Raw genomic sequence first — 18,062 nt, 5'->3', positions numbered from 1 at the left:
CAGCCCAGAGGGACCGACCCCTGAGCGGAGTGAAACAAATATGAGCAAATCTGAGCCATGCTCAGACTCTACTCACAGGTCCCGTAGTCATCTCCGTGTAACGCTTAAGGAAATTGTGAACCACTGCAAAGACTGCAGAAGAGTTATTTCCAGTGGCAGAAACCACCATCCAAGCAGAGACCTTAGCCCCGTTCCCAACCAGAAGGACGTCACCAGCTCTGCTGCAATGGGTGCTCCTGGAAGCAGAGTCCACGCTGCCAGATCACTGATAAGAGTGAACAAGTTACTTCCTTCCATTCACTCTTCCACACCCCATTTCATTCAACGCTACTTCACAAACTTGGCAGATTGCATTAATTATTATTTAAAGAATATATTTTTCCATCAACCGGAGTGCCTCAGAAAAACTATTCCAAATATAATGGCACAAGTCAGTGGATGGTAATTTCTGTTTTTATTCCTCTCCGAATTTTAGCAGCTTGAAAGAAAGGTAACTCCCAGGTAAGTACAACAGAAAAGAAACAAGAGCATTGCGTACTGAGGCATTAAGTTTTATCACAACAGGATTCTCGCAATCACACACCTCAATAACAGGGAACATTTAAATATCACCTTAATCATCATTTTAGCACAGCCTTGCCTTAGACCTAGCAATTCCATGATCAGTAAATAAGAAATAATTATGTGCTGACAGCTGCACTGTAATCTAATGCTGCAGTATAGATGTGACTTCCCCCCCTTACGACTAACAATTTTCATTAAAATTGTGTTTTGATAGTAAGTTAAACTATAGCCCTTTTTTTTATTTATTTTGAGTTTAAGAACAATCATGATGAAAACAAACTGTTTCTCTACAGTTTGCAGAGAAGAAACTACAGTTTGGCAGAAGAAACTTCCAGCTTCAAATACGGACCTGCCTGGAGAGGACCCTTCCCTGGAGGCCATCTGCAGGCATGCAAAAAGGAGGACAGCATCCACCACAGAGACTTGCAGTAATACTTTAAAGAGCAGAAGATGGTTTCGGGCTTGTTTTCTGTCACACTGAGGGGATAAATAAAAGCTATTGCCCTCAGGGAGCATTTCATGTTTGCATTTATACAGTTTCCTTGATTTAAATACTCTGGATATGCCCTACAGGGACTTGACCTTTCTGCTTGGATGCTGCCATCCTAAGACCATCTTGCAGAAACTCAGAACCACTACTTCCTTAACACAGGAGATGAAAAACAAAAACTGGTATAAGTTTGAGTTATTTCAGCTATTCTTCCACACAATTATCCAAAGAGAAATGGTTAACTTTGTTCCACCTTAAGTCAGTATTTCTACTGGCTCCAGAAGCACGTCAGATGTTCCAGTTTGAAGCTTGGATAAACAATCAGAAATCCAGATGCAAAACAAAATCTACCAGGGGGAGAGTGAAATGAAAATAGATAAACCTCCTTTCAACAATGGGAGATTTCACATAGAGCCTTACTATCTTCTTATGTTTATAAGAGGAGGATGGAGTTGTACAACTCCAGGGTGAAACAGATAACAAATACCTAGCTCAAGGCTGAGGACAGTGACAGGTACCGGGACTCCTCCAGAGTCCCATAACTTCCAACATTTTTTCAGAGTGAAGTCTACACATGGCAGGTTTTTTTTGTTTGTTTTAAAGTCAAGAGATCTCATAATTGCATGAGTCTACAAAGCTTTTGTGAAAGCCTGTGAACACACTAAATGCATCAGATTTCCACGTTTCCACACTTCCCTTGTTAAAGAGGGTGGGGGTTCAAGGTGAAAGACTAAAAGACTCCGCAGGGACTCTTCTCATGCCCTCTCTTTCACTCCTTAAACGGTGGACAGTTATGCCCAATCACTGGCAGATGTCATCTATTTTTCCACAAAGAAAATGCCTTCTGCAACTTGATTGCCTTCAAAAGGCTCAAACAAGAGGGCTTGTCTCTCAGATGAGCCTTTCCCTCTGATACTGGTGGTCATGTAGGCCTGCAAGGATGAATTCAGCTGTAAGCAGCAGAGAACCAGAAGTCAATTATCAACTTAGAAAGGCCTTCCCCACTCATTTGCTCTTCTCTCCACTTGCTCCAAGGCTGAAGCGATAGAAGGAAGGAACCAAGATGGTGCTGGGACCTGTCAGGCCGGCCCACAAACCAGCCACAGTGATGGGAATTGCCCAAAGACAGAGGGGTCCCACCGACGCCTGGCCATGGCCGCTGTGGGGCTGCGGCAGAGCATCACAGTGCATTCCTCTGCTGCATCTCTCCGGGGAGCACAAAGCATCCCCATAACTATGATTCCCATGGAGATCTGTTTCAGAGGGGACAGAAATAGACAGGGCCTGGAGTTAACCTCTTACTGTTTTCATCCTTCCACACGAAATCAGGGCGCATGAGCTCAGGGCTACACTCAGTTCAGCAGCTTCTCACCAGCTGAACCACACCGGCAGAAAAAAGAGAAAGACTCAGAACCATGCCCCAGGGACTTCAGAAATGAAATGATGGCACCAGCACTGGAAGCTGAGGACAATTACCAAGTCAAACTCCTCTAATCATTACAATCCTTTTAAAATCTTTTTGAGACAATATGCAAAACGTCTGAGTCACTTTTACCGATGGCAGTAAATACATCTGTGCATTTAGTGAAGGCACAGCAGTGGTGAGATTTCTCTCTCTTCATTCCTCCTGAATTCACTGTGAAGGCTACGACCTCTCTGTAGCTCTTCTTCTGCAAAACCTACGTTTGCCAACAAGATTTCTTCAGTTCTGAGGCAAATTATGTACGTGATCATGAAAAAGGATTTTGTCATTTCCTATGTGACAGCTATCCTTGTTCCTCTAACAGACAGGCAACATAGGTATCTCTGTCTTACCACAATCACTTCATGGTTTAGTAAAAACATTTAAGGAAGCTCCTGTGCGACCTGTCCCCACTGGGCTGCCAGCAGAGCCGAACTCGCTCAACTCCCCAAATTACCTAGGCAAAGGGAATAGCCCAACATGCCACAACATTAACGTACATACCCACTGCTGCCAGCTCCTGAACGCCACACAGTGATGTACACAGTATCATATTATGTCCACATATATCATATGCTTTGTTCACAATAACAGTAAGTGTTTTATTTCAGGGATAGCAGAAGTGCTGCTGACTGCACAGCCCATGTTGGTTAGCGGCTTGTCTTTGAGCACAACCAGCCGCTGAAGTTAACTCATCAAGAACACGCAGTAAGTTTGTTCCGTTATGCAGAAACATTGCCAAAGGAAAAAGAAAGCACAGAAATTTTCTTCTTGAAATGCTGACAGCAAACCCTTTATTGAAAAGGTGTCCCCCGGCAGCTGAACTGACAGGGAGCACTGCTCAGACACAGCCACACACAGTAACCGCTGCTCAGTGGTCCCGACAAGAAAGTTGTTCCTTCTGTTCTCCAAACAACCCCAGAAACACCCCAGTTCTAACAGACTGGACACAGACAGCACCAAACTGGACGTCTGCGCTGCTCTGAGGCCAGGCCTGCAACAGCGAGGTGAGGCCCCTGCTCTGCATCCACCCACAGCACCCCTTGCCCCGCATCGCCTCAGATTTGACATTTCCAACTACTTCGGTTCCAGCTAGATGAACAACACAGTTTGTCTCAGTAACAAACTCCCTCATTATCAGGGAGTGTAGTGATAAAGCGCAGAGTAATGGTTTTAAACTAAAAAAAAGGGGAAGTTTAGATTAGATATTCGGAATAAATTCTTCCCTCAGAGGGCGGTGAAAATTTAGGCACAGAGGGAAAGGGACTGCCTGGGGAAAAAAAGGACAGAGAAGGGTGTTAGAAGGTAAGCATGGGCACTGCAGCAAGGTGTTTTTCCCTTGCTTTCACTTTTCCCATTTCCTTTGGCTGTTCCAGAGCCTTTATCCCCACGTGGGGACCTAAGCAGCCCGTCCTGGAACAGTAAGTTAGCAGGAAACAACACTTTAAAATACAGTTTTAAACACATGGAATAATTATTCAAAGGGTGGAAGGAGCAACAAGCTGGATTCAAGCCCCTGGACCACAAGGTGACCACACAGTTTTTGTTCCCTTTATGAACCCAAACTACAAAGGCTCCTGGTTCATTTAGATACAAGTGAAAGATTTGGAAAAAATTTTGAAAGACTTCAAATTATCTGGACAAAACTCAGGGGCTGACACTCAGGACACTCTCAAAGAAAGTCTATCATCTAATGCCATACTCAGAGGCTCCCTCCTGCAATGCCATTTATTTGCAGAATTTATTTTCCTTTTTTACTTTCGTTTTACCTTCTGGCACGACACTGAATCTACATTAGTTGGTTTGATCGGTGTTGAGAATTAATGTTTGCTGAACTTTTCAGATACAATGGTACACCACCAACAGATTAGCTACTTTGCCATTCAAATAATAACCCGCATCTTAAAGTAAAAGTTAAAATGATGAGGGACAGAAGAATCAGATACATTTCTAAAATAAGAAAAGTTAGCTGTCCATTTGGAATTTTCCGTGATTGCTCAGGATATCAGGTCAGACTTATTAAAAGCTATTTCAAAATAAAATATGTCCCAGAGGCCTAATACCAATATCCTTTCTCCATTGTCCTGACTTTGTTTGCTTGGAAACAAAGAACACACATGATTCTGGCATTCCAGAAACTTTATAAACAAGCTCATGTGCCCATTCCTATTACAGAAAGACACGACAGCATAAACACAGTCAATTCCTGCTTGTGTGCCTTGGAAAAAAAAAATGGAACAAGAACGGCTGCCACACAATCCAGACACAACACGGGCTGTGGGGATTCAGTTCAGAAAAAGCTCTTGTTTTGGGACCCTGCAGCTTTTTGGAACTGCTACCATAAACATCATCTTTTCTTGATCATTTAACTTGACCACAATTAAATAGACAAAAAAAGTATAGGTTACTGTCCCAACAAACAGCAACCAATTATCACTGCTTACTATCCTGACACATCAGCTTGAATCTGATTATGCATTTACCACAAATCAAGTATGAAATGATTTAAATGACACAGTATTTCACAAATTCATATTACCAAACAACATGTGTTGCAATTAAAAGAGTAGTAGTATTTAAAAACTGATCAAAAAATGGATATGTGATGCAAGCATTTGTATGTTTCCAGGGAGACCTAAAAAGCTAGGAATCCATACAGGAAAAAGAACCTGTTGGTCTTTAAAGGTTTCCAGACGAGTTCTTAAACATCTAGTTAAAGATTTTTTTTTCCTTTTTGAAAATTTACAAAAATATTTAATAGATTCTGTTAACATATTGGCTGCTGTCCAACTGCTGCAAGTCCCTGAGCAACAAACCCCAACACACCATCAGTTCTCAAAAAATGCAGCATTTTGTGCAATTTGTACATATTGTAATCTTTCTAACTATTGATTTTATACACTGAAACTAGCCAAAAAGTTCCCCTTTCCTTCTGTTTTCAATCGCAATAACATTTTGAAACTGCATTTATATTCCTTAGATACAATTCATCAATACACATATAATCAATACAGTATTAGGAAAATAGACAAGTACTAGGAGGAATCTATATAGAAAGCATTATGTCCTCCTGACCTAGTGAGTCTTTAAAAAAAATACCATTAAAAAAAATAAAGAATAAAAAATAAATAAGAAACATAAAAATAAAAACAACAACAACCAAAAACCACAACTCACTTGTGAGGAACGGCAAAGCACGGCCATAAAGCCCAGGCAGAGAAGAGCTGCTGTCACCTGCAGGGACTTCCCTACACTCCTGCCTCGCCGTTGTTAGGATGAAACAAATTGTTGCTGAGCGCAGTTATTTTTCTCAAGCTTTGTTCTGTCCCAGAGGAAAATTCTAGTTTCTATGCCCAGATAAAGATTGCTGTCAGCCCCTTGAATCAGCCGGCATGAATAGCTCCAGTGTTAGGCGCTGCGTGACGGGGAAGCTCCAGCGCCAGCACAGCGCACAAAACAACGGGGTTTTGTGGTTCCTCACATTAGGGCTGAGCACCAGCCTACCACACAGCAGCAGATGTACTTTTATCACCTCTGCTAAAAAAATACTCAAATAAATACAATAGGTTTTGGATTTATTTTTTTTTTTATAGTCAGCTGTTTTTGCTTCATTCTTGTGTTCACTTGAATTCCTAAGCAACCTGCAATATTGCAACTGCCACGGCCATGAAGCATCCCAAAACGAAATGCAATCAGAAAATGTGCTTACCTATGTGAAAGCTACAACGTGGCCAGATTCAACTCATTAAAAAAATAAATTAAAAATATGATGTCCGATTTTGCCATAAAAATCTTTTTCACATCTTTTACGCACATAAGGTATTCTTTGGATTCAGATTTTCATACTTAATACTGAAACAGAGAAGTCCATTACTAATCACTGTTGCTGCAACTTTTTTTTTCAGCTTTTTTTTTACTGAAACCGTTAGTCTGATACTGGTCTAGCAGTACAGGTCTTTATACATGCCTTATGAACTATTGGAGAAGGAAGCAGCAATTCCCCAGGGACACTACTTGCTGTCCTAAGACTGGGAAAAAAAAAATAAAACAAAACAAACAAACAAACAAAAACACTCCATTTGAATTTCTTTTAGCTGTAAGGAAAAAAATCATTACAAATGTGCAGACGCATATGAAACGTACATTACCCGACATTCAGACTTGACCAGCTAATCTCCCCACGCTTCCCCCATCACTCAGGGACTGGGCAGGAGACGCAAGATGCCCTCTGTAGGGCAGGAGCCCGCTGCAGGTGCCCGAGCTGCCCCGCAGGAAAGTCTCTTCAAAGAGTGAAGGGAGAGCTTAAGGAAGGCAGCTTGCTAGTTCGTGGGCATGGTGCTGGGTGGCGCACATACCCAAGTTTATAAACTGGAAAATACAAGCTTTTAAAATTCCAGAAATACTAAAATGGCAATATATCTAGGATTCCTGGGGGCTTCAGTTAGGCAGCGTTCACAAATGGTTTCCATCCTGATCACAGCAAAAGGAGTGCCCTCAGAGCACAGCCAGCGTGAACACACGTTTCGTATACACGTAACGGAGAGCTGTGTGTGTACAGACACACGGAGGGAGGAAGGCAGAATATCCTTGCTCCAGCCTGAGCTCCAACTGCATGGGTGTGAAGCCCTTTGATTCAGCACCTCTTCTCCACCAAATTACAATGTGTTCACTATTTAAAAAGAGAGCAGATGAACCTAATCATTAAGGCAAGAAGCATCATAAAATAGGCTTGTCATTCTTGGCAGGACAAGCCTTGTAGGCACTTTTTTGTTTTTAAGAGCAAAATATAGTAAAAACATTGTTCCTAAGTTTACTTTTATAAAAGGAATGCTTTCAAAGCGGTCCTACAAGAACATTTCCTAACATAACTATTACCACATGAAGCCAGTCTGCCTGCCCACTGTTCTTGAATTACCAGCCCCTATTTCTTGGCCATATTAACGCACACCTCCAGAGAACAGCAAGCGAGGAGCCTATGCTGGTTTCTGCAATGCAGCCCAAGTACTTGAAAACCACTTGAGCCATGTCACGCCCTTACTGTGTTTGTGACAGTGACGGCGCTCCCGTTATCAGCCGTACAATCACACGGCTGCCTTCTGTGGACAGCTGGTACAGGGTTTATCAACAAACGCACACGGCCAGGACTGCAGATGAGATGCAGCTATTCACTTATTCACTTCCAGGCAGGGTGCATGTATTTTAGGGGAAATAACCATCACACGTCTGAGTCACTGACAGCTTCAGAAAAAATATTTTGCAAGCAGCTTAGTTTAAAAAAAAAAAGAAAAAAAGCCAAACCTAGTGGATCCACTGAGCGATGAGGATGTTAAATACAAGCTGCACAAGCTGAGATGCAGCAAGGTGGAGGGCAGCAGGACGGGGCATGGCACAGCTCCGCAGGAGAGCCCCGCCAGCAGCACCACCGTCACTGTGCGCTGAGCAATACGCTGTAAGAACAAACAAATCCAACCTTCCAGCCTACCTCTGGGCAAGAATATCGCCACTGAAGAGGTTAAGAGCTGCCCAAAGCACTGCTGGATAGTTACAGGGATACACAATGGGACAACAGTACGCAGAGCAGGGGAGTCTGGAGGTGTTGGACAAGGAGACGATGTTCCATGGAAGACGTTACACTTAGGACTTTGAAACAGATTTAAAAGCAGGTATGAAGGCAAAAAAAGCTTTACATACACCTCTGAAAACTGGTACACAGCTGTGAGCGTGCTTCTAGCCTAAAACCTAATAAAACACTGCCTTCCCCCCCCTCGCCAGAGGCATGCTGTGCGGCCCTGCAGGCCAGCCCCTTCCTTTCCCACGCTCCAGCAGCAGTTCTGCCTCCAGCCTCCAGCCACAGCGGTGTCACTGCATGGCACCCAGCCACAGCCCCGCTCCTTGGGGCAGCTGGGACAAAGCTGGGGACGCTCTGGCCCCTGATGACATGACACCACTTATAGGGGCAGAGCAGTTGGGCTCGAGAGAGGACGGGGCGCAGCAGAGCACAGCCAGACAGGACGGGAGCAGTGGGTTCCTCTTCATCCACCGGCCAAGTACCCTGACATGAGTTTCGTCTCCAAAATCACCGAGGCAATTCAGGGTCTTACCTTGGCACAGTGGTTAAGGTAAGTAAATGCACCTTCTCAAAAACCTGAAGGGTTTCCTCTTGCTAGTCTATTTCTAGACGAGCAAGCGCTGCATGCCCTTGATCTCATTTTGCAAGCAGGATAAATTATCCGATTAAAAAAAAAAAAAATTACAGCCCTCCCACCAGAGGGAATTTTCTAATATAATCTTCTCTCTCCTTTCAGCATTTCATAACCAGCTACCTTTAAGTCCAATTTGAATACAAGTACAGCAAAAGCATTCTTAAAATCTATCTTGGGCTCCGTCAGCATCCTGCAGCGTCCACCGCTGATGTTTTCAGCGGTGTGGTGGTGGCTGAAGACAGCGGCACCTCCCAGCAACCCTGGGCTGCTCCCTCTGAGCCCTCCCCACATCTCAGTTCTTTTACACGGTCCCCAAAGAGGAACAGAAGGTACCCCCAGTGACCACAAAAGCTGTGAAAATAACAGCAGCTAAATATCACCCAGAAAGTGAAACGGCTTCCAAAGAGATGCTGGTGGTGCACGCAAGACTCTCTGAGTCCTTTAGCAGCGACACAGACACATTGCACATCAGTATGACAACAACGTGAGTCGTCTCCTTGCACCTTCCTGCCTGTAGAATCACTAAAACACAAACAAAAACACAGAAGGGTTTGGAGTACTTGGGGAAAAAAACCTCTCTCCTGCAGATACTGTGATGTGGAAGAGACCAGCAGATGACGACGGAATCAGCAAGGAAAGAAAGAAACACAAAACCTCACCAAAATCTAAAAGTGCACGATTAACCTGCTAAAATTTCTTATATTTAAATGCAACGTTGCCAGAGGAAAAAGCAGTATGTAGACCCACTGGCAGGTCAAACACCAGCAGCATGCTATCAGGACTAAGCTTGAAGATTGTATTTGCACACAGAATTACACTAGACAAAATCTGTAATTTCTTCTGGAAGGCATTAAGCTTTCATTTCAAATAAAAAACTGCTAACCAAGGGCCTTGAGAAATGTAAAACATCATTTACAGATAAAGTGTTGAGGGTTCAGTGATTTTTTAAGGAAATTATTTCAGTTTCTTCCTCTGAAGATCTTGGTAAACGAGGCTCAATTTCAGGGGCAAATAGTTTGATCCAATGCAGCAGTTTTCAACCTTTCTCAAAAGAAATTACAACTTACATTCCAAAGTTACACGCATGCAACTTAAATTACTTTGTCGTTTTGCTAGTCAAAAATATTCAGAAAGAAAAAAGTGAAGGATCTGACTGCTCAGAGCTTTCCTGTGCCTCGCTCTGTATTTGCAGCAGGTGTCCGTGTTAAACAGGGAGGCGCTTGCAGCAGACCAGGAGCGTCTCTCCTTGGAAAACATCACCCGGTATGACAGCACCAATTATTCCAACACTACATCACCCTACGTTTGTTTTTAACAGTTTAAACTAACTAATGCAAATAGGTCACTATTTGGATACGGGTCCCCGTTTCCACCTTTTCCTCCTCTCCCTGCCTTCCCAGAAATACTGAAGTCACCACAAGTCCCTCTCCCAAAGGTTCTGCTGGGAACCAGGGAGGTGCCACAGGGGAGAGCTTAGCCTGTGGAAACCAGACCAGAACGAAGTGTTGTACCCGTGGCCTTGAAATGTGCCCACAGCTGGGGTTTTAAATTAGCTTTTCAACACTGATCAGCACACATGTAATTTAAAAGCAATTTGAAGCAGCAAGCTAGGTAGTTTAACTTCAAATTAATGAGCTTTTGACAACCGCAAACAAAATGATAATGTGGATCCATTTAAACTGATCCCTGTATTTAACAGGAAAAGCATATATCATTTTAACTTGGTTATACAAAGGCTTTTCTTCTGCATTATGAAAGCTGTTTAACCATCATCTAGCTCTCGGTAGCAATTTGCAAACTTTGCCCAATTGTACAAGATCAGCAGAATGAAACACGGCAGATATTCAGTTTTTCAACAATTTTTTTTTTCAATTTTTAAGAGACATTGTGCAGTATAATTAAATACGCTCATGAAATACAAATCTAAATTAAATAACTCAGAAAGTGTCCGAGATATCCAATCCCTCAGAACACAGGATACAAGCAGTGGTCATTGCTTGTTTGAATCAATACTCCACTACTCAGGAAAAAGCACCACGCTGTAGCGATATACACCGCACTACAACAGAAACTAAAGCAAAGACAAGTAACGATCAAAGGACAAGATTAAAGGACAAATGACACGATAAAAATGTAATTTACTACGAGAAACAGTAAATGAGGTGAAGGAAGGGTTAATGCATTGATTTGTTTTGGACAAAGACTGGTTTTGTTACTTTGCTTGTTTGTTTTTTAATTTCCACTATTAGTTTGGAACTCAGTTATGAAAACAGCTACAAGGGAAGAAATAGGCAGGTGGAGCACTAAGATCGTTTAAAAAAAACAATAATTTAGGTACACTTTGGCAGATTCAAACTCCTAAGAAAGTTTTACAGCACCGGAAGCTTAAAAATTGCAACTGAAGCATACTAGGAAGCGGTAGCAGACCCAGCACTAGAGTTAGGCAGGTTACAAAATAAGTTGTGTTACAAAAATAATGTCCTCATAAGTTACAGCAAATTCTTGGTAGAGTTCACACGCAGACATGCTTATAAACTGCCACACTGTACCAAAAATAAATTAAAATCCAGAAAAGTTGGTTGAAAAGAGAACTGGCCTTCTAAGAAAATTAAAATGCACCCCATGCAGTAGTGAGGACTGCACTGGAGCCAAATAATGACCACTCTTAGTAAGGAAATATTTGCAAGTAGATGACCGTCTTCAACCACAAGTTCTCACAGCTGGCTTCCAGTCTTGATCACAAGGTCTTTCTCTCAATGGTCAAACCCTCATCCTTGATTTCTGATGAACATTTTCATTAAAAGCTGCAAGGGAGGTGGCAAATTCTGAGAGCAAGTGACGAGATCAGTGGCATGGTTTAATGGTGAACCTGGCAGGGCTAGGTTAAAGGTTGGACTGGATGATCTTGGAGGTCTTTTCCAACCTGAATGATTCTATGATTCAAAGACAGATCATAGAACCTAAGATCTAGATTCTAGGACAGATCCTGCAGATACAGCAGGAAGGTCACAGAGCACAGCCCCACGCTGGGACCACTCAGACAAGGCAGCAGCAGACCATGAGGTGCCATGACCTTCAGGTTGCAGGACCACAGGCCCTGGAAGTAGAAGCCCTGTACAACCCGACCAAACTTCTGTCCTTGGTGCAATGCACATTACAGCACATCCACAGGAGAGTGAGTGACATTTACGAGCCTCACGCTCCCACAACTCATCTCAGTCTGATTATTCTGGCAGATAACACTGGGCTGGTCTTGGGTTAGTGCATTGCAAGGGGCACTGCCATGAACTGCAGCAGCTTTCCGTTTTACTCAAGCTTTCTTTAATAGCTATGTCAGATGAAAGAGATGGTGATTTTACTGAAGAGGAAGAAAACTCAAGAGCTACAACTAAAGAAAAACCCAACCATCAGAAAACACAAAACTCACTTGTATCAGAGCATTGAGATTATCATGAATAGACAGTTGCGTATTTCTTTCTGAATTATCTTCTAATCCCTCCTACAGCAACCAAACCTAGAGGTAGGAGGAAACCTCTTAAATCATCTAACTCCCTGGTTTGGGCAGAAAAGTTTGTCCTCCGATTTACCTAAGCTTATCTTAACCAACACAGGTAACACAAGTTTCACTAACTTCCATTGTGAACCTTCTGCGATTTCTCTTATTTGCTTTTACCTAAAAATTCATACTGCTGTTTATGCAAAGCTTTTCCCAGACTGCATCCTTCCCGGTGATTCCTGACGTTGTTGTACCCGTGTAGGTGTGAGGTGCTCAGCAGCAGCAGTGCAGTCGGTGCAGGTTCTCCTAGACATTCCTGCATGAGGCACCCATCCCCTGCACAGCCACACATCGCTCATTTTATAGGTTGCATCTCACCTCGCCTCCACCTGATTTGCAGTTTTGTTTTTACCTGTTCAGATCCCTTATTCTTACTGATGAGTATCACTTTACGGTCAAAAAAATGGAGATCTACAATAACCTAAGTTTTAAGGCCTGAACTCTCTTTACAGTTGAGATTAAAAGGGACAGAGAAATCCACAGCTGAGTCACGCCATGAGTTCCTGTGACAATAAAATGCCACTGCAAGCAATAACCGACCCCAATAAATTTATTTCCACTTTTGTTTCTTCTCTTGGCCAGATTACACCCTTGATAACAGACAGGACTGTTGCCCTAGATCCCTGTGCCCAGATCTTTTTTACTTTGCCGCTTCAGCAGTGAGGCAATAGGAGTCAAAGGCAGAAGGGCATTTTTAGGGCATTGCTGTATCCCTCACGCTGTCAGCAGATGTACTCAGCGGGCCAAGGAGCAAAAGAGACTGGTTTACAGCTCACTTGCCACAGCCTGGGAAAAGCGCAGCACCCAGGGACACGCAGCAGGCACCCAGGCTCCCCTGCAGCACCTTGCCTGGCGAGGCCACCCGGCTGCCCCCGGTGCAGAGGAACAGAAAAGTAGAAAAAGCAGCCTTTAACTGCACTCGTGTTCAGGGAGCTGTCCCACTGCAGGTAATTGGATGGCTGGCTCGCTGTGAAAGAGAAATCTGAGCACACTGCAATTCAAAATACAGTGCAAGGTATCAGCCTCGCCAATCAGCAAGGAAATCTCCCGTCCATTCTGCCCTCTCCCAAAGGCATCCTCTGCAGACAACACAGCACATTGTGGCAGGTGAAAGGATTAACTGATGGAATCATTACACCTGCCGAAAGCCGACTGAATTAAAAAGACAACACTGTACACATACCTTAAAAATATGTTCCATATTGTGAGTTACTCAGAAAAAAATACATCCTGTACAAATACTTCAATAAATTGCTGGTGTAGGGTTTCTCCTAATCTCTGCCTTACCAGCACCTTACTGCAGCTCTGATTCACACAATTCTCCCAGTCTGTCTTATTTAAGACATCTACATGTTAGCAAAAAGTTTGGAATAAATAGAACCTTTTTTTTTTTTAATACAACCCTTATACACATAGAATTTGGGACTACAGAATACTTATTATTAGCCAGGACAAAGACTACACCTGGATAAAACGTCATGCAGAAGGGCACAGGCAATGAGGTAAAATAGAAGATTTCCATGAGGAGAGCTGCAGAAAGCCTGCGCGTAGCAGCCTGGTGGCTCCAGCCACTTTTCATTCAGCCTGAATTCTGCTGCATCACATCAGCTCCGGCAGTGTCTGAATCCCTCTCCCAGACCGCTGGCACCCCACAAGACGAGCCGCGCATGCAGGCTACCGCACACTCAGCTCTGCAGAGAACGTGCGATTCAGAACTCCTTAATAATGCATCAGTTCAATTTATGACGCTCTTGATTGAGGGGAAACCACGGTGTATTTTAGGTTATGGGAGCCTCTGTTTTCCTTATATCGCATCCAGAGACCAGCACCGAAAAGCCCCATGGCCTGGGAGCTACCTCCAAGCTGTGTGTGTGGGCAGGGAACGGGGGGCGAGCCCCCAGCCCGCACCCCCTGCTCTCAGCACCGTTCTTGCTGCACTGTTCACACAGCTGTTTGCAAATGGGTATGTCTCTGAAAGGCAGCCTGACAACCCAGGATTGGGCTAAACCACATGGTTACCTCCCAACTCCAACACACCGCTGGAGAGCCGGCCTTCCATTTTAAGCAGGCAGCAGTTCCTCACGCATCTCCCCGTCTGCCTTGAACACATCGCTCTTGATAACCCCAACGGAGCTCCCAAGAGTCCTTTCCAGGCGCTGCTTTTCAATAAACTCACACGTGTGCCAGCACGCTGAGCCGTCTCCCCTCCTTGCCCCCATCAGCATCATCCTCCCAAAACAATGGGCCTGGTGCAGGTACCCTGGGCCCCACTGAGGCTGCCTGGTTCCCCCGCTCCCTGGGCAGCAACATAGCCCCATCTGTCCCCTCCCTGATGACCTCCTGACATGGGTGGATCGGCACCTTCTGACAAAACACGGCTTTTTGGCAACTGCTTGCACTGAGAAGTTTTTGTGGTACTTCAGACAGAGCCATCCAGCTTGGTGCTCCTACGTAACGACAAGGCTTTTCCACTGAGCCACAAATGAAGGTAAGTGTGCTGCTACAACTTCCAGACACGGGTTTTCGCTGGTGTTAAGCCCTACCACAAATCCATGCTGAAGATTATTTTGGAAACAGCTTGAAATACAGTATTGTATTTACAGAATGACACACTCAGAGGAGATACAAATGTAATCCTCAGACTCTGCGCAGCTGAGCACCTCCTGCAGAACCGCAGCCGGGTGGCCTGCGCCCGCAGCGGTACGGCAAACGCTGAAGGTTCCTTTTCATTTATACACGATGTTTGGCATCCTGCACACCGTTCATCACTTGCCTTGTCTTGTTTTTGTTCCTCGCTGCGGTACCAGTGACCTGCTCAGGGATCCTGCCGGACACACGCACGTGACACCATCAGACACGACGAAGTACAAGGAGGCAACGTGCTGATACCCGCCGCAGCTGGCAACTCAGAAGAGGCACAGGGAATCTCTGAGAGGTGGGATTGCACCGCAGACTTCCTATGCCTCTTTCTCACTTGGCAGCTCGGCAGCCCCTATCTGCCCGTTTTTCTTCGCATAACCTCTCCCATGAACAAGGTTGCCAAGCTCCAGCCTTGGAAAGGATGACCGGGATCCCACTTGCTCAGGCACAATGCGAGGTCCCCAGCCGTGTGGAGGAGGAAGGCTTTACGCCGAGCTCTGCACTGCGGAGTGCCCAGACCAGGGCTGCCCAGCTCATGGCCATTTCAGGCCACCCGGTGCATTTCTGACACCGTCAGTGGGCTGCCTAACACAGGAGCCAGGAAGGCAACGGGGGCAGGGGCAGAAAAAGAGAACCGAGGAAAGGTGGGGTTCGAGATGGGAACTCTTGACTGAGATAGACAGCACATAAATAAACATAAACATATGAAGTGGAAAGGAGGAAAAGAAAACAAGATACAAAAGCAAACAAGGACCCAAATGTGCTAAAATGACCACCATCACACCTGCACTTCACAGGCTCAGGATAATTTACTGCAGTCCACACATCACAATCCCACTGACTGAGGTATATGAAGATCTCTGGTTTTATTAAAGGTGTCTAGGGCATAGGAAGCTTTCAGTAAGGAAGCTTTTTACTTTTTACCTGGAAAAATACACTAAATACGTTTAGGAACGCAGCATGTGTTACTTAAAGCACAGCCAGCGAGGATGGCTGGTGCAACAGAGCACAGCGCCCGCACAATTCTTTAATTTGTAAGCAAAGACAAAGCAAATTAAAGGAATCACAGACTACGCCCATGTCCTTTTGTTTCTCCCATCATTTTCTCTCCCTTCTCCCACATTTCTACAATAATTGATTTGGTCACTTAAGCAAACAAGTGCTTTGAGCTCAGCCCCCCTCCACTCACCCACGCACAGCGCTGCCTGTGCTCGCCCGCTCCCCGCCTGCCCCAGCAAGGCACAGGAGCCAGCCCCGACCCCAAAGCAGCACCCTGGCAGCATCAGGGCCAGGACCAGGAACAAACCGGGAAACTAACACGCCCCCAGGCCAGAAGAGCTCCCACGTACCCACAGAAAGGTCCCTGCAAAATGACATCGCCAGTTTCCAGCTGAATGCCATTAATTGCCACCAAAAGTTAATCTCTGTGTTCATTTTTACAGTCCCCTAATGCACAGAATATCGCCATGCGAACAGCAGTGTTTCCCAACGCCTGATATTTCCCAATATGTAATATTTCTCATTTCTCAGTCCCTCTATTTCTACTTCCCAAGTTTTCTCACAGAGCTTGTAACATCTCGGGGAAGGAAGCGGGGTAAGCAATGTCATTCCTTCCAAGCTGACAGCCCCGACACCGCGCAGATCAGAGGCGGGCAGCGGTTCAGCAGCCCCGCAGCATCACGCACAGCACCCAACTCCTCCGAAATAGGCAAAAGGAGAGGGACCTCAGGAAAATGGCACTCAGGGCCCCCCTCTCCCCGTTACACACCGCCGGTCAGGTTCACAGCAGACACCCAAAAACCCTTTTCACGACCCGCAGGGCCGAAGCGCGACGCCGGCTCCTTCGGGGAGCCAGCTCGGAGTTGCCCGGGCGTTATTGCCTTGGAGGCTTGGCTGCATTTTCCCCGCGTGTGAAGCAAAACCACGAGCAGGGGAGGAGAAGCCGCAAAGCCCCCGCTTCGGGCAGCACTACAGGGGCACTGCCATCCCAGCCCCGTCCGAGCCCTCCCCGCGGGCTGCACCACAAACTTCTCGGGCGGAGAGCACGGACCCCGCCGGGCTGCGAGCGGGTGGGGGGGGGGTGCCCGCACATCCCCGGTACCCAGCCCCGACCCCCCCGGCCCGGCCCCGAGCCCCCCGCGGACACGCGTGGGGAGGGCGGCACGGGGATGGGGACCCCCAGCGCGCTGCCCCCCGGCCGGGCGGCTCCGGGTTCCCTCCTCCCTCCTCCCGGCTCCCCGGTCCCTGCTCTCCGGTGCCCCCCCCCGGCCCCTCGCCCCCCCGGCCCCGCTCACCCCCGGGCTCTCTCTCGCCCCCCGCCGCCGCGGCGGCGGCTCGGTCGGGCCGCCCTGGCGTTCTCCGGCCCGAGGCGGCGGCAGCCAGGCAGGAAATTTCCTCCTCCTCCTCCTCCTCCTCCTCCTCCTCCCCCCCTCGGCACCGAGCGGCCGCGGAGCCGCCTGGCGGCCACGGCCCGCATCGGCTGCCCGGGGGTGGCCCCGCGCCTCGCCCCATCCCCGGCTGGTTCCTGGGGGGCCGGGGGAGCCCCCATGCAGCCCCCGTCCCGCAGCCCCCAAGGGGGCTTCGTGGGGTCACCCCCTGCCTGCAGAGGGGTGCCTGAGGCGCTGAGCGGGTCGGCCCTGCTGCCCGAGCATCTCCCTCCTCCCTGCAGGGGCCGCGGGCACAGCTGGGTGCTCGCCTCCAGCCGGGGTTTGGGCCCCGACCTCCTTTCCCCAGGGCTCTGGTGGGGCATGGCTCGGGGGGGACCTGAGCATCCTCCGGGCTGCAGACGCAGGTCCCCACCGCCAGCCTCTCCCCATCACTAACACGGCACGGGGTGGCCACCAGTGGTGCGGGAGCACCAATTCGGGGCCCCTCGCACCCATCTGCCCCTCCAGAAAACCTCTGCAGCAGCCTGGGCTGCAGGAGTCAAGGCGGTGAAACCCAGAATAGAAACATCAGGCTGAAAAGTAGGGCAGGGAGGAGGGGATTGATGAAAGAAAGGAGAGAATCAAGGAGCCTAAATTCACGTCTTGCCTTCGTTTGTCTGCAGTCCCTAGGATACCTCATCCTGAAACTGAGGAAATCTTCCTGCAGAAGTAACCCCTCCTCCAGGAGCTCTCTTCCGACCTTAATGATGCTACAATTCTA

At 46.7% G+C, this 18,062-nt stretch overlaps 1 protein-coding gene across 4 annotated transcripts in view; it reads right to left on the bottom strand.

The window, feature by feature from the left end:
- Positions 1-17,346, bottom strand: part of PTPRE (protein tyrosine phosphatase receptor type E) — a 100,882-nt gene extending 83,536 nt beyond the window's left edge. The window contains exon 1 of one of the 4 annotated variants that reach the window (XM_040563073.1): positions 17,210-17,346. The gene's annotated coding sequence lies outside the window, so the exon portion shown is untranslated. Of the gene's footprint in view, positions 1-5,693; positions 5,917-10,134; positions 10,154-17,209 lie in introns of those variants that run through there. The other 3 variants (XM_040563072.1, XM_040563066.1, XM_040563065.1) reach the window with 3 other exon arrangements.
- Positions 17,347-18,062: the final 716 nt, after the last annotated feature.

Source organism: Cygnus olor, chromosome 7, assembly GCF_009769625.2.
Source record: "Cygnus olor isolate bCygOlo1 chromosome 7, bCygOlo1.pri.v2, whole genome shotgun sequence".
Lineage (NCBI taxonomy): Eukaryota > Metazoa > Chordata > Aves > Anseriformes > Anatidae > Cygnus > Cygnus olor.
This window is presented reverse-complemented; position numbering and strand designations above follow the sequence as displayed.